The sequence below is a fragment of the Hemicordylus capensis genome, chromosome 2 (genome assembly GCF_027244095.1).
Source record: "Hemicordylus capensis ecotype Gifberg chromosome 2, rHemCap1.1.pri, whole genome shotgun sequence".
In the NCBI taxonomy this organism is placed as follows: domain Eukaryota; kingdom Metazoa; phylum Chordata; class Lepidosauria; order Squamata; family Cordylidae; genus Hemicordylus; species Hemicordylus capensis.
In genome coordinates this window covers 340,570,806-340,586,402 of record NC_069658.1, presented here as the reverse complement: position 1 = coordinate 340,586,402, position 15,597 = coordinate 340,570,806, and positions in this window count along the sequence as shown.

Sequence of the window (15,597 nt, the reverse complement as noted above, 5' to 3'; positions counted from 1 at the left end):
TCTCTCCCAGGCGGACTTGCTCGAGCGTGCACTTCTCCGCTCCATTCGTTCGCCCGCCCGCCTTGCGGCTTCCAAGCGCGGCCGGCTGCTTATTCTGCCGCCTCGTATTCTGGCTTCCTGCTTTCGCGTTGCGCTGCTCACGCCCAGGTCAGCTAGAGAGGAATCATCGGGGCAGTTAGGTTTCCCTTCAGAGTCTATGGGGGCTGTTGTTGGGGAGGCGGGAAAAGTGTGCAATGTGGGCCGTCCTGTTGCAGCTCTTCCCTCGCTAGTCGCCACTACTACCCTTCTTGCTTTAGAAACATTCGTTCTCCTGCTCCCACCAGCACCGCCTCCTGTCACTCTTTCCTCCAAGTCTGGGAGGGCGGGGGCGCCCCCGCCCCGATAATTCCCTCGGTCCTGCAAGCCTTCTCCGAGGTGACGTTCAACTACCAGCTTTGCTCGGCATTTATATAGCCGCTGTCCCGGCTGCACTTGTTGCTGGCTGGTTGCCGCTCTTTCAGGCAGTGCAATCAACTTTTCCAGCCCGCGAGCAGATAGGGAGATAAAGATGGAAGTCGAGGAACGTCTTTCTGCAGCTGCGCCTGTTCAAATTAAGTGACATTATTCCTGTGCTAATTACTACACATTTGGGTCTTTTTAAAAAGCCTTCATTGCATGATTGATTCCTTTCAGCAGTTTATTATTTAGAATAAAGTTAAATTAGAATTAGTTAGCAGTTGTTTGTCAGATGCAAAGTGCGTTCTAGTCCCGTATCATAAGTTACTCTTTGCTTTGACCCGAAGAGACCCTGTGGGGTTGGAGTTTGTTTTCATCTGGCTCCCCCTACTCCCTTCTGGATTGGGAGAGGGACCCTGGCTGCAGCTTCTGTGCACTTCTCCCTCTGGCCGGTTGCTATCTGGTGTTTGGCTCATAGGGATGTGTGCGGAACTGGGTGAGGGAAGCTCAGAGGCGGGTGTGTGTGTGTGTGTGCCACTTTAAGTGCAGGGGAGGGTGAACTTACCCCTTCTGCCATTCCCCCCACCCCCACCCCGGCCAGCGCTCCTTCTTTAGTAATTCCATGCGGCAGCATACCTCCCTGCCACCCAGTTTACCGGATATACCTGGAAGTATCAGGCGCGGGGGCGTGCACGGATGCACGGCAGGTCTGACACATGCATCCCCACGCCGGCACACACAGGCGCACCTGATACTATCCCGGGTTGTGAGGAGTTTAGTTTCTGCTCCTTCTACTTCCAATCCGTCCCCAGAGTTGCTCTGCTGTGATGCCTTTAATGGGTTCTTTGCGAATAAGATTTCCTGTATTTGGGCTGACTTGGACTCCACTATTTCTGCAAGGTCTATGGAGGAGGTGTCCAGCAATCCTTCTTGCAGTATTAGATTGGATTAGTTTCAATCAGTGACTCCTGAGGATGTGGACAAGCTGCTTGGGGCGGTGCAACCTACCACCTGTTCTCTGGATCCTTGCCTGACTTGGCTGCTGCTGTCTAGCAGGGAGATTGTTTGAGGTGGCCTAGTTAATATCATAAATGCATCGCTGAGGGAGGGTAGGGTGCCCCCCCTGTCTGAAGGAGGCAATGGTTAGACCACTCTTAAAGAAGCCTTCCCTGGACCCTTTAGCGATAGACAGTTACAGGCCAATCTCCCTTGGTTGGGCAAGGTGATTGAGAGGGTGGTGGCCGACCAGCTCCAGGTAGTCTTGGAGGAAATTGATTATCTAGACCCATTTCAAACTGGTTTTAGAGCTGGCTATGGGGTTGAGACAGACTTGGTCGGCCTGATGAATGACCTTTACCAGGGAATTGACAGAGGGAGTGTGACTCTGCTAGTTCTTCTGGATCTCTCGGCGATGTTCGATACCATCGACCATGGTATCCTTCTGGATCGCCTGGGGGAGTTGGGGATAGGGGGCACTGCTTTGTAGTGGTTCCGTTCCTATCTCTCAGGTAGATTCCAGATGGCAGAGGTTGGTGACAGTTGCTCCTCAAAACAGGAGCTGTTATATGGAGTCCCTCAGGGCTCCATTCTGTCACCAATGCTTTTTAACATCTACATGAAACCACTGGGTGAGGACATCAGGAGGTTTGGTCTGGGTGTTATCAGTATGCTGATGACACCCAAATCTACACCTTTTCATCTTCAGGAAATGGCACTCATTCTCTAAATGCCTGCCTACAGGCAGTAATGGGCTGGATGAAGGATAACAAATTGAAGCTGAATCCAAGCAAGACGGAGGTGCTCATTGTGGGGGCTCAGAATCTGAGGGGTGAGTTGGACCTTCCTGTGCTGGATGGGGTTACACTCCCCCAGAAGGAGCAGGTGCGCAGCTTGGGAGTACTCTTGGACCCAGGCCTCACCCTGGTATCTCAGGTGGAGGCCATGGCCAGGAGTGCTTTCTATCAGCTTCGGCTGATTCGACAGCTGCGCCCATTCCTCGAAGAGGATGACCTCAAAACAGTGGTGCATCAGCTGGTAACCTCCCGGCTTGACTACTGCAATACGCTCTGTGTGGGGCTGCCTTTGTACGTAGTCCGGAAACTTCAGTTAGTTCAGAATGCGGCAGCCAGATTGGTTTCTGGGGTAGCCCGGAGAGACCATATTATGCCTGTTTTGAAACAGTTACACTGGCTGCCGATATGTTTCCGGGCAAAATACAAAGTGCTGGTTATTACCTTTAAAGCTCTGAACGGCTTGGGTCTGAGATATCTTAGAGAGCGCCTTCTTTTACATGATCCCCACCACACGTTAAGGTCATCGAGGAGGTCCATATCCAGTTACCACCGGTTTGTTTGGTGCCGACTCAGAGGTGGGCCTTCTCTGTAGCTGCTCCTGGGCTGTGGAATGCACTCCCAGCAGAAATTCGTAATCTTAATTCTTTACTGTCCTTCAAGAGAGCTCTTAAAACCCATCTGTTTGGCCTGGCCTTTCATGGTTTTTAATTAGTTTTAATTGTTTTAATGTTAACCTGGTTTTCAGGGTTTTAATTGTTTTGATAGTTTAGTTGTTTTTAAAGATGTTTTTAAATTGGTGTTTATATTTGTATTTCTGTTTTAATTGTTTTAAATGATTTCTGCTTTTAATTGTAAACCGCCCTGAGCCATTTCGGAAGGGCGGTATAAAAATCGAATGAATGAATAAATATATAAATAATACTAACAGGTATATCCTATAAACGGGGGCAAATGAGGAGGCAGGGAGGTACACTGCCACCCCATGGGCTTTAGTGAAAAAGGAGTGCCAGCGGGGAAGAGTGGCGGGAGAGGTAAGTTCACCCTCAACCACACTTCAAGTGGCACCCTCCCCCCACCTTTGAACTGGCGGAACCACCCGCCATTCAAACCTGTTTGGAGGCCCATAAATGGCCTCCGAACTGGTTCCATGCACATCCCTATTGGCTCACTTTAATTGCTGTAACATAGGAGCCAGTGTGGTGTAGTGGTTAAGAGTGCTGGACTAGGGCCGGGGAGACCCGGGTTCAAATCCCCATTCAGCCATGATACTAGCTGGGTGACTCTGGGCCAGTCACTTCTCTCTCAGCCTAACCTACATCACAGGGTTGTTGTGAGGAGAAACTCAAGTATGTAGTACACCACTCTGGGCTCCTTGGAGGAAGAGCAGGATATAAATGTAAAATAATAATAATAATAATAATAATAATAATCTTCTTGCACCTGGGCTGGGTTTGCCCAACAGGATGGGTGAGAAACACACCTGTTGGGCTTTTAAAATTTGGCCCTTATAAAGGGGGCTGGCCTTGGGGGTGGGACTTATGTATTGTTTTCGACTCCTAAAAAGGAGACTCCTGAGGACTGCGCTATTGTTGTTGCCTAGTAATTGCCCTGGCCTGGTACAGGTTGGGTTGGATTGTCTAGCGATAGAGAGGTGGGGAATGACTCAGCAGCACAGCTATTCTAGTGGTAGGGAATCAACAAAGAGATGGCACTGGTAGGTCAGTGGGCTGTTACAGGGGAAAGGATTCCAGAAACTTAATTGCAGGCCTACCACCTCTTTGACCTTGGAGAGCAGTGCCAACAACCTTACCTTATTATTCTGAAATGCCAGTCTGAGATCATCCATGACTTGATTATGGATGAAGGAGCTCACCTGGTGTGCATTATGGAGACCTAGTCGGGAAAGGCTAGTGGTCCGGTTTGGTCCCAGCGTCTACTGGGTTACTCCATGGTGGAGCAGGTGAGAGGATATGGGTGGGGAGATGGGGTGGTTGTGGTCTATAAGAAAACCATCTCCCTTACCAGGATCCTTGTCAGGGAATTGGCCTAGCCCTATACTGAATGGCATATAAATGCCACCTAATGGTACAATGAGGAAATAACTTGCCTAGGGAGCAAGAGATTGCTGGTTCGCATCCCCACTGGTATGTTTCCCAGACTATGGGACACATGATGGGCAGCAGCAATGTAGGAAGATGCTGAAAGGCATCATCTCATACTGCATGGGAGATGGCAATGGTCACCCCCTCCTATATTCTACCAAAGAAAACCTCAGGGCTCTGTGGTCGCCAGGAGTCAACACCGACCCAAAGGCACAACTTTACCTAAGTCTAGGGACCAAGGATAGACTGGGACTTCTGTTGGTGTACTGATCACCCCACTGCCCAACCGAGTCCCTAACTGAGTTGATGGACCTGGTTGAGGAGTTGGCATTGGATTTGCCCACGTTGGTGGTGGTGGGGGACTTTAATGTTCATTTTGGGACTGGGGTGTCGGGCAGCTCAAGAGTTCATAGCAGCCATGACAACTGTGGGGCTATCCCAGTTGGTTTCTGGTCAAATGATGCTGGTCAAATGCTTGATTTGGTCTTTTGTTCTGATCAGGGTGGTGTTCCATTGGTGTGGACTTCTGTCATCTCCCCATTGTCATGGACGGATCATCATCTGGTTAAGGTAGGACTTGCAACCACAACCCACTTCTGCAGGGGTGAAGGACCTATTAGGACTCGGTGCAAATCTGACAGGTCGAACACAGAGCACATTTGAAGATCTGTGCTCTGATAGTGTAGGTGGCAAAGAAGTGATTCTTTTCTTCCTGCATTGCTTCAGCAAATTCATGTCAAGCGGAGTTGTCTAGGATAGTGGTGGTGGTGGGGGGGCTAGTATCTGTTCCTCCCCCTTGAATTTAAACTTAGAACCTTCAGTCACTCGCTGTGACATCTTTAGTGACTTTTTTTGTGGATAAAATCTCTCTTATTTGGGCCAAACTGGATTCCACAGTTACTGCAGAATCTATTGTAGAGGTGTCCAGCAACTCCTCTTATAGGATTAGATGGGATCACTTTCAGTTTGTGACTCCTGAGAATGTGGACAACCTGCTTCAGGCTGTACATCCTACAACCTGTTCCCTTGACACTTGCCCAACTTGGTTTATTTCACCTGGTACTTATATTATCACAGAGGATCTGGTAAATATTATAAGTGCTCTTAGGGAGGGCAGGAGGCCTCCTAGTCCTAAGGAGGCTATTAGACCTCATTTGAAGAAACCTGTATTGGATCCCTTGGAGCTGGCTAATTACAGACCCGTTTCCAATCTTCCATGGTTGGCAAGGTGATTGAGTGGATGGTGGCCTCTCAGCTCCAGGCAATTTTGGATGATACAGATTATCTAGACCCATTTCAAACCAGCTTTTGAGAAGGCTATGGCTGCCATGGTCAGCCTGATGGATGATCTCCAATTGGCGTTCGACAGAGGGAACGTGACCTCTGTTGATCCTCGTCAGTCGGTGACTGACCAGGAGAGAGCTCTTGGGGTCGTGGTGGACAGCTCATTGAAAGTGTCATCTCAGTGTGCAGCAGCTGTGAAAAAGGCTAATTCCTTGCTAGGAATCATTAGGAAGGGGATTGAAAATAAAAATGCTAATATTATAATGCCCTTATAAACATCTATGATGTGGGCACATCTGGAGTTCTGCATACAGCTTTGGTCACCGTATCTTAAGGATATTGTAGAATGGAAAAGGTGCAGAAGAGGGCAACCAAAATGATCAGGGGACTAGAGCAGCTTCCTTATGAGGCTAGGCTACTGTATCTGGGGCTCTTTACCTGGGAAAAGAGGTGACTAAGGGGAGACATGATCGAGGTGTATTGAATTGCATGAGGTGGAGAGGGTGGACAGAGAATTTTTTCTCCTTCTCTCACAATACTAGAACCAGGGGTCACCCCATGAAACTGAAGGTCAGGAAATTTAGGACCAACGAAAGGAAGTACTTTTTATAGAGTGCATAATTAATCTATGGAATTCCTTGCCATGGGATGCGTTGATGGCCACCAGCTTGGATGGCTTTAAAAGGGGCTTAGACAGATTCATGGTGAATACATCTATCAATGGCTACTAGTCTGGTGGCTGTGGGCCATCTCCAGCCTCAAGGCACAATGCCTCTCAATACCAGTTGCAGGGGAGCAACAGCAGGAGAGAGGGCATGTGCATACCTCTTGCCTGTTGGCTCCCCAGAGGCATCTGGTAGACCACTGTGTGAAACAGGATGCTGGACTAGATGGGCCTTGTGCCTGATCCAGCAGGGCAGTTCTTATTTTCTTATGGATCTTTTGGTGGCTTTCGATACCATTGACTATGGTATTATTCTGGATCGCCTGAGAAGAGTGAGATTGGGTGTCACTGCTTACAGTGGTTCCCTTCCAATCTCTCTGGCAGATTCCATATGGTATCACTTGGACACTGCTGCTCTGCAAAGCAAGAGCTAAAGAATAGAGTTCCACAAGACTCCAAACTGTCTCCAATTCTCTTTAACATCTACATGAAACTGCTGGGAGAGGTCATCAGGAGATTTGGTGCAGGGTGTTATCAATATGCTGATGACACCTAGATCTATTTCTCCATATTCTTCATCAGGAAATGGCATAACCTCCCTAAATGCCTGCTCGGAGGTGGTGATAGGCTGGATGAGAGATAACAAACTGAAGTTGAATGCAAATATGACAGAGGTCACTGTGGGTGGGTGGGACCCGAGTGATGGTTTAGATCTGCCTGTTCTGGATGGGGTTACACTCTCCCTGAAAGATTAGGTACGTCGCTTGGGAGTGCTTCTGGATCCAAATCTCTGGCTTGTGAAATTGAGGTAGTGTCCAGGAACGTTTTTTTATCAGCTTCAGCTGATATGTCAGCTACATCCATTTCTGGAGGTAAATGACCTTAAGACAGTGGTGCATATAGTAACCTCCAGGCTTGACTACTGTAATGCACTCTAGGTGGGGCTGCTTGTTTATGTAGTCTGGAAACTACAATTGATACAGAATGCGACATCCAGACTGGGACCCGAAGGGACCATATACCATTGATTCTAGAAACTGCACCAGCTGTCGGTATGTTTCGGAGCAAAATACAAAGTGCTGGTTATTACCTATGAAGCCCTCAATGGCTTGGGTTCAGGATATTATTATTTATTTTATTATTTTTACATTTTAATATCACGCTCTTCCTCCAAGGAGCCCAGCGTGGTGTACTACATACTTAAGTTTCTCCTCACAACAACCCTGTGAAGTAGGTTAGGCTGATAGAGAAGTGGCTGGTCCAGAGTCACCCAGGAAGTCTCATGGCTGAATGGGGATTTGAACTCGGGTCTCCCCGGCCCTAGTCCAGCACCCTAACCACTACACCATGCTGGATATATAAGAAAGCACCTTCTCTGTCATGAAACCTGTCACCTATTAAGATCATCTGGAGAGGTTTGTTTATGGTTGCCACCAGCTCGTTTAGTGGCAAATTGGGACTGGGCCTCCTTTGTGGCTGGCCCAGGGCATCTTCTTCTTGGTTTGCTTCTAGGAAGGCCCTCAAGACATACATACCCTGTTTTCTCAGGCTTTTAACTGAAATTAATTATAAGCAGTTTAATTTTAAACTGCTTAATTTAACAATCTCTTTAATCTTACGAGATTGTTTTTACTTTTTATTTTGTGAGATTTTAACTGTTTTCCCTCTGTTTTATATTTGTTGTGTGTTAAATTCTGTACATTGCCAGGAGATGCACATATCAGGCAGTATAAAAATTATAGATAAACAAATATAGGCTTGTTGTCATCCGAGTCATCCCACATGGCAGATTGAGATGCTGCAGGTCATGGGGTTGCCATATTCTGGCTTTTCAAATCCGGATGCCAAACTTGTATATTATGTAAATTGGCTTAAAAATAATTTATGAGCAGAATAGTGACTGCACGTTTTGCTTCATAACTTCACTTCTACAGGGGCTAGAGCTTAGCTTTTAAAAAAGAAAGAAAGCTTGAATCTGGGTGGGCTCAGCAATCTGGGTGAGATGCTTAAAATCCAGGTGAGATGTGGAATTTTGGGGCTCATAGCAACTGCAGAAGGGGTTGTGCTTGCTTCCTTTCTGCCAGTGTCATTCATATCCTTGTGTGCTATTCTCTGCTGCCAGGGACATTCCCTAGAGGCATGAACGAAGCATGCGTGCGCATACACACACACACACACAATTTTGGTTGAGGGGAATTTATAGACAAAGTGGGGTGGTCATTGCACCATTATTTTTCTGCCAGGGTAGTTGGTTTTTAACATGGGTAGAAACTAGTAATGAAAGTCAAGGAGCACAGTGAAAAAATGGGACTAAGACTAAATGTAAAGAAGAATAAACTAATCACAACAGGTTCAGCAACCAGCCTCAGAACTGACAATGAAGACATTGAAGTGGTGGATAGCTTCTGACTTTTAGGATCGCGTTAACAGTAATGGATCTGGCAGTCAAGAAATACTCCGCAGACTAGCACTTGGTAGGGTTGCAATGAAGGCCTTGGAAAGGATATTTAGATGCTGCGATGTGTCTACACCTACAAAGATTAGAATAGTTCGGACAGTGGGTTTCCCTGTGACACCCTATGGATGTGAAAGCTAGACTTTGAAGAAGCAAGATAGAAAAAGCATTGGCGCTTTTGAACTTTGGTGCTGGAGATGACTTTTGAGGATACCATGGACAGCCAGGAAAACAAACAAATGGATCACAGAACAGATCAACCCAGAATTTTCACTTGAGGAACAAATGACCAGGCTCAAACTATCATACTTCAGACACATGCGAAGACCCAGCTCCCTTGAGAAGTCTATAATGCTGAGAAAAGTTGAAGGAAAGAGAAGAGGATGACCAGCAGCAAGGTGGATGGACTCGATTATGACAGCAATGAATGCACTACTGAGAGACCTTAAAGGCCAAGTTGAAGACAGATCATCCTGGAGAGAATCTATCTATGTGGTCGCTAAGAGTAGACACCAACTTGACGGCACTTAATCAGTCAATCAGAAACTCTGATCAGCTGTGCAAAAAAAGTCTTTTTAAAAGCTCTCTGTGAGGTCATTCACACAATCAAAAGTAGTGTTCTACCTGGGTTTGGGAGCTGTGTTCTCCCAATTTTTGGAAGTGTGGAAGAATGGTAGGAGGAAAATCTGGGTAGTTTTTCCTCCTACCTTGCTTCCACACAACTGAAAATTGGAAGCACACAGCTCCCCAACGCAGGCAGGACACAGTTTTGGATTGTGTGGATGGCCTTGTGGTCTGCATGTGGGCAGTGAAGCTTGCCATTTTGTTTATTAGAGCTGTGCCTCACTGGGCGCCCCAAAGTGGCTCACAAGATTAATAAAATGCAGTTGATATGTTGGTACTATACACAACTTAAGATGAAACAAAACTAGTCCTACCCAAGCAGGGGCTGCAGTGATGTTTTCACCACTGGGCTCGCCACCTCTCCTTGGTTCTTTCCCACAGGCTTGACTTAGATGGGACTGTAATGGGGGTGAGGACAGTCCAACTGGAGCAAATGTCAATATTGTTACTCCGTAGGTGGTAGGAGGAGAATGCTCATTTTGAAAGAGTGTACCAACCACCGTACCTCCTGCAAGTGGCTTAATCAAATCCCCTGCTGACTGGGCAAAGAGGCACCTTTTACCGTGGTGATTCTCTTTATTTAGCAGGGGGAGAGTAACTGGCCCTATCCACCCCCAGCACAGTACTTCCATTGACTGTTGCTGGTGTGTGTCTTATGTTTCTTTTTAGAATGTGAGCCCTTTGGGGACAGGGAGCCATCTTATTTGTTTGTTATTTCTCTTTGTAAACCACCCTGAGCCATTTTTGCAAGGGCGGTATAGAAATCAAATTATTATTATTATTATTATTATTATTATTATTATTATTATTATTAACACCATAGGGGCCACAGAAATCACCATCAGCCAATTACAAAAAGCAGCTTTACTGGGAACAGCCTATATTCTGCGATGATATCTATAACCATTGACAATAAAATTCTGGCATCCCAGGTCCTTGGGAAGGACTAGATGTCTGGATAAAACAAACCAGTCAATAACACCTGTCTGACTGTGTAAACAACAACAACAACAACAAAATAATATTCCCTCTACCTCACAGTAAAGAACTACGCTTGTGTAATGAATGCACTGGATCAGATATCTTTACCTATGGAGGGATTATATTTTGCATTAGTCCAAAATAGACAATACTACATAATGTTAAGCATGCTTGTACTACTTTTTGGACTCATGTTGACATTTGCTGCTGCTCAGATTGGACTGTCCTGACTCCCACTACAGGGCTGTCTATGTCCAACTGGTCTCTCTGAGTGGGAGACAATTCACTAATGAAGAAGGAGCACCTTTTGACACTGCCTCAAAGGACTATGCGGGAGGCATGTTTCACTACAGAGCATTTCCTTTTCTTTCAGATCATTCTTAATGAAGCTAATCAAGATTACAAATGTCAAGATTATCTGAAGCTGAGGATTGGTTTTTCTGTGGCGAATGGGAACAAAACAGCAAAGGGGACTTACTTGTGTTTGCAACAGAGGCAGTTGGGAAGAGAGGCAGGCCTTGGCTTGACCTCGTTTCCACAGTTTAGTTTGCCACCTGGGTTCAACTTTCATCATCTTGAACGCCTGCTGAGAACTCTAATACTAATATATAAAAAGTACTCTTCCTTCCCACCCCTTAACAAAGCAACCCAGTTTCTTACATTCAAGACAGTAGGTCAAAGAAGGTGGGTGGGAGTTTTGCAGTCAGAGGGCCTCCTCCTTGAAAGACTCGGTTTGAAAGAAGCAATTTATTTCCCACAATTCAGCCAATAGGCAAGGGCGAATTAACAAACCACTGCTGCTCTTTTCAACGGTCTCCTTCGTCTCCTTCACAGAACGAGCCAGCTCCCTGAAATACATTTGCAGCACACCAGGGGGTGAGGAAAGTGGGTGTGAGGTGTGCCTTTCATTAAAGTTATTTGCTTTGACTAAGCCATTCCCTTAAAAGGTACCCTTTCACAACCTATAGTATACATCCCACATTGTGTCTGACTCATTCTGCTTTGGCACCAATCTCTAATTTTTAGATTGCAAGCCCTTTAGAAACCATCATCTCATTTCTTTTCTATGTAAACCGCTTTTGAACATTTTTTGTTGAAACAGACAGCAGCAGCAGCAGCAACACTTCCACCCCCACCCCCACGTGCTGCTTCTCTCAATTTTTTCTTGAGGAACTTTTGGAAAAGTCCTTCTTTGACATGGTCTCTGTGCTTTACACGAATGGGCTTTGCGCCAGCGCAGAGACCTCACCTGAGCTTCCCAAGCTAGATTCCAGACTTTTGGTGGTAACCCCGCCCCCATGGTATATAGGAGGGTTTGCGGGCTTCCCTCTCCAGTCTTTCTTTGTCCACGGACAGATTGACATCGTTGGAGAACTTCTCTTGCTAGATTGCTAAGTACCAGCTTTATTCCCTATATTTAATTTTAGTATTCTCCCCTTAGTTAGTGTGTTTATTTCTCTCTCGGTACCACCCCCACCTCGTTCCTGCCATGGCCTTTGGGCCCGGCATGTGGTTGCTGCAGAGCTAAAATTCCATCCATGGACAGCCACAAACTCTGCCTTTTTTGCTTAAGGGAAGCCCACAAAGTTGACTCTTGCCCCCATTGTGTGGCTTTTACCAAACAGGCACAGAAAAATCGGGTGTCTCGCCTAAGGTCCTGGCTCTGGGAACAAGCCTTAAAGTTTTTGGGCTCCGCTAAATTGAATCTGACCATGCAGTCGTCGACAAGCGGCTCTCTTTCTGCCCGGGGCTTACAGCCCATTTCGTCCCTGCTGGGGATCGTGCTGTCCACTCCTGAGGCTCACTTTCCGGTCGATCCCGACGCTCAGGCTTCGACTTCGGTACCAAAGAACTCCGTGGTGGTGTCCATTTTGAGAGTGGCGCTCATAGAACCGCATTCGACCCAACTTTCTAAGAAGAAGAAGAGGAAGAAGGACTGTCACCTTCATGAGGGAGCTCCTCCTCCAAAGAAGCAAAGGTTGACCCACGATACCAAGCGTTGATCCCGCACTCTTGAAACAGAGACCATCCTAGAAACCGATGTGGTCTATGTATCCAGTCCTCATGATCCCGTCTACAAGTCCGAGCAGGATTCTGAACTCGAGGACATCCATCCCGAGCAGCCCAGACAGTGGACGAACTGGGAGCTCGAGGCTGCTCTTGATGAGTGCTATGCGAGGCTATTGGAACAAGAGTTGGACTATTTCTACGCCGACCAGGAGGTTCGACTCCACCGACGGACATTGAGCGCCGCGAGGACGCCTCACAACCGCTCCTCATCAACCCTTCCATCGGGACCGATGTCTTCAATACCAAATCCTCGCTCGGTATCGACGATCCTCGTCCCTCTCCCTCCACCTCCACCTCGAACCACGTCTCTTGTCCCACCACGGGTTCCACCCAGAAACTACCATACTCAAGCGGTCATGGCTACTGTCACTCCAGATACCAGGCCCGCTTCCGCTAGGCCTAGGATGAGGAATCTTCCTTCTCCCATTTCAAGGGATTCCTCTGACTCCTCCTTGGATGAGGAAGGTCCAGAATCTTCTCACTCAGATGGGATTTCGTTGGGTTCCTCCCCACCAACACTCTTGATGGAACCCAGACCTACCTCACCCTCAGAGGATTTCAAAATATATGCTGAATTCATCTCTCATATGGCATTGTCCCTGGGTGTTCAGTTTTCCCAAGAGGACAAATCTGACCCAGATCCACTTTTTCAGTTAATTGAGGAAGATGCCTGTCCATCAGTATCCCTGCCACTAAACCCATCCATCCTGAAAGTCACTAAAGCCTCCTGGCACAAGCCCTCCTTCCTCCCTCAAACTTCAGAAAAGCTTGACTCCTTCTACAAAATACATGCCTTAGCAGATCAGAATGATTCCTTCCTAAAACAGCACCCTTCTACCAACTCTATAGTTGTGGAATCCTCACTCTCTGTTTCGTGGCTACACTTCCTCCTCTCCGCCTGATAAAGAGGGAAAGAAACTAGACACCTTCAGAAGGCGTTTATCTCGTCCCTTTTGACAAAAATTGCGAATTATCGGGCCTACTACGCCCATTACCAATCGTTCCTATGGGACCACATTGCTCCTTTTCTGGATCTCCTGCCAGAAGAACAACAAGGCTCAGCCAAGGTGTTCCTGCATGAAGCTACACAGGTATCTAAGCAGGAGCTTCATGCTATTTGCCACTCTACAGAAGGAGCTGCTAAGGTGATGGTGACATCCGTAGGCCCGCCTGGCTCTGCTCTTCCAGCCTTACTCCCGACGCCAGGTCTAGGGCAGAAGGCCTCATATTTGATGGGGCCTCTCTGATTGGTGAGAAAATGGATGATACACTCCAAAAGATGCAAAAGCTCTGCAATACGGCACATTCCATGGGCTTACAAACCTCAAAAGTGGCAACACCAGCAATACTCTTCCAAGACCCAGCATTGCTAAGAGGACAAGTTCTTTTGTTCTTCCAGGTACCAACCATACAGAAAGCGCTCCCAGTTCACCAACAGCAGCGCTCTAGGGCATCTCAGCCCCTGGGCAAGTGACAATGACTTGTTCCCTCCCCCATTATGAGGAACCAGACTCTCCCCCTTCACTTCTGCTTGGGAGAGTATCACCATGGATTCCTGGGCCCTGACTGTTGTAAGAGTCGGCTATGCCATAGAACTTTCATCTACCCCACCGTAAAACCTCCCGCTTTCCACCCCGGCTACCCCTGCTCTCCTCGCAGAGGTCAGCTCACTACTTGCAAAGCTTGCAATAGAACAGGTCTGCAACCCTCACTCTCCAGGGTTTCATTCCTGCTACTTCACAGTCCCCAAGCCGGACGGCTCCCTCCACCCCATCCTGGATCTCCACGATCTGAACACACACATCACCTACTGCAGATTTTGGATGGTAACCATTCCTACCATCATCTCCCTTCTTCACAAGAACCAGTGGTTCGTCTCTATCGACTTCCGAGACGCATACTACCATAAGACCCCAGCACCGTCGTTACCTCCACTTCCAGATAGCAGATGCCATCTACCAGTTCTGGGCCCTCCCCTTCGGTTTGTCATCCACACCACGGGTGTTCACCAAGTGTATGGCTCCGGTGATCGCATTTCTACAACAAAACAACATTGAAATCTTTCCATATTTAGACGACTGGCTCGTGGTGGCAGACTACCCCCAGTCGCTCCTCGAGGACCTGCACACAGTCACCAACCTTCTGTCCACCTTGGGTCTACAGGTCAATTACGAAAAGTCCAAACTTTGCCCTTCCAAGATGATAGAATTCCTCAGCATCCTCTTTGACTCTATCCAGTCCAAGATCTTTCTACCAGATCGGAGAATTCAGGCCATATTGGACCTTTCCTCTCACCTACTCTCCCATCCATATCAACTGACGTGCATGATCCAGCGATTGCTAGGCCACATGGCCTCTACAACCTACATCCTCCCTCATGCCCGGTTACGAGCCAGAATCCTTCAACACTGGTTCCTCTTGGTCTTCGCCCCACACATGGACTCTCTCATGTGCCACCTACACATCCCTCCTCAGGGCCTGGACTCCCTCCTATGGTAGACTGATCCTGCCAACCTCCAGGTCGGCTCCCCCTTCCAAGCCCCTCACCACATCCTCCTACTCACAACAGATGCCTCCATGGAAGGTTGGGGGGCACACACCAGGGACCACAACATTCATGGCCTCTGGTCTCCAGAGGAAGCCTCTCACCATATCAACTACCTCAAGCTTCTTGCCATCTTCAAGGCCCCGAGAGCTTTTTTGCCTCTAATAGCCCAGTCGCCCGTTTTGATCCAGACAGACAACACAACTGCGATAGCGTACTTGAACTGACAGGGAGGCACGTCCTCCAGCTCCCTGCTGTACCTCTCCATCGATCTCTGGATGTGGTGCATTCAGCATGGCATCAAGCCCCTCGCAGTTCACATTCAGGGACAGGACAACATTACTGCAGACAGGCTAAGCAGAACCTGCACGGCTTCACACGAATGGTAGTTGCACCGCCCAACAGTACTCTCTCTATTCAACTGTTGGTTCCTCCCAGAGATAGACCTCTTTGTGTCAGAAACAAACATACAATGTCGCCAGTACTGCTCTAGATCAGGAATCGGACACAACTCCCTAGGGGACGCATTTGCCATGCCATGGACAGACCTCCTAACCTATGCCTTTCCACCGATATCTCTTCTTCCTCGAGTCCTTCAGAAAATCTCACACGACTGTCCCCATTGCATCCTGATCGCCCCCTGG